Source organism: Triticum dicoccoides, chromosome 2A, assembly GCF_002162155.2.
Source record: "Triticum dicoccoides isolate Atlit2015 ecotype Zavitan chromosome 2A, WEW_v2.0, whole genome shotgun sequence".
Lineage (NCBI taxonomy): Eukaryota > Viridiplantae > Streptophyta > Magnoliopsida > Poales > Poaceae > Triticum > Triticum dicoccoides.
This window is the reverse complement of record NC_041382.1, coordinates 752,388,031-752,390,006: the sequence shown is the minus strand read 5'-3', so window position 1 is coordinate 752,390,006 and position 1,976 is coordinate 752,388,031.

Genomic DNA, 1,976 nt, shown 5'->3' with positions numbered 1-1,976 from the left:
AGCATCCGGACTTACCTACCTATCGAACATCGACAGACTGGTGTGATGGGGAGATCTCTACGGTGGGGGTTTGGTTCATCGAGTCCGCGAGTGGTCGCGGTTGCACGCGGCGGATTCCTCCCGTTCATCGCCGGCGAGATACTTGCCGCCGAACAGCAGGCCTCGGCGCAGCCCGTCGCCCACCACCACCTCCCCTCGACCGAGCTCAACGGGCATCGGGCATGGCCCAGTGTGTGGCCTAGTGTAGGATGACCCGGGTGGGTGAGGGCGGCCCGAGACGAGTTCAAACGCTATGTCTCCCTTATACCGAGGGTATCATCTGTCTCGGTGAAGCTTTCTCAACAGGGGCGAAGCCAGGATAAAACATCGCCGGGGTCAATACAAACAAGTATTAGTAATGTATCCCCTAAAAAAATGGCAATAGTATATGGCTAAAAATATAACTCGTATTAAGTAACATGTCTATAATGTTTTTGAGTAACCTCACATAATAAGAAATCATAGTTGTCAATGGATCATAACAAAATAATGTTGAATTATAGATGGGCTTAGGCCCATATAACACAATAATCCCTGGTTAATCTCTAAACCCCATTTAGGTGCATGTCAAGTGGTGAGAAGTTTAGTACCATACTGCTATTGTAAGAAGAGTGAGATCCCTTTATAAGAGCTGCTCTACCACATGTCATTGGGAGCTTGGGAAGATGAGCTGTACACGAGCACTCCTCCTCCTCCGCTGCACGCCTCGCCTCGTGACGACACGCGCGCGCCGTGGCTTACGGGACTGAGCCGAGCCAAAGCTTATTTTTACCGGTCAGGAATGGTTAATTAATCTGGGATTAATTAATGAGTCACTAACAGATGCGCCACTATCCGAGATGTTGGACCATGGGCTGTTTGCGTTCACGGGATACTTCGACTCCCTTCACGAGTGTGCGATCCTTCTCCGGGAATGACGACTCCCTTCCTGGGGGTGCATCGACTCGGTCGTGGGCCCAAGCCCAGGCCCATGACTCCCTACCCGACGACCTATATAAGAAGGCTCTGACCAGTGGAGTGACTGTCGGTGTTAAAACCGACAGATCTCGGGTAGGGGGCCCAAACTATGAGTCTAAGGATCGATGGTAACAAGGGACAATGTGGACACGGTATTTATCCAGGTTCGGCCCCTCTCAATGGAGGTAAAACCCTTGGTCCTGCTTGATTGTATTCAATGAGTATAGGGGTTACAAGAGTTGATCTACCTCAAGGTCGTAATGGCCAAACCCTAGCAGTCTAGCCTATGATTATTCTGATGCCCTCTATGAACTAAACCCTCTGGTTTATATACACACCGGAGGGGCCTAGGGTTGTACAGAGTCGGCTTGCAGAGGAAGGAAACATTACACCCGGACACCAAACTTGCCGTTCTACGCACATAGGAGTCCCACCCGGACACAGGAGATAGCCTTCTACTTTATCTTCACGGCCCATCAGTCCGGCCCATATCGAATAGTCCGGTCACCTCAGGACCCCCTAATCCAGGACTCCCTCAGTAGCTCCCAAACTCGCCTTTAATGACGATCTAGTATCCATCTTATGTCTTCGGCTTTGCAAGGCGGGTTCTTCATCATACTTCGAATTTGATGACAGTCCAGTTTTGACCTTTATGCCCTGCCTTTACGATTCCTTCCTGTTGTCGCCTCGATTTCCACGTGCGAGGCGAATGCGAACGGTCCATAATTTTCACAAATAAGCCCTTTACCACGCAAGGGGGCATCTATATAAGGAGGTTAGATCCCCGAATGCCATCCACATCGCGCAAAGATCATCAGAGCCAACCACGGAGAACTTCAAAACATGGCCAATGCTCCTGGCTCTTCTTCGCGCCCTCATGGCCCTCAACCGGGTGATTGGCAAAGCTTCTCCGTGTCTCACCTCCAGCTGAATCGACTTCAGACGGAGGGATACCTCCCTCCCGCAGATCTAGTCTTCGT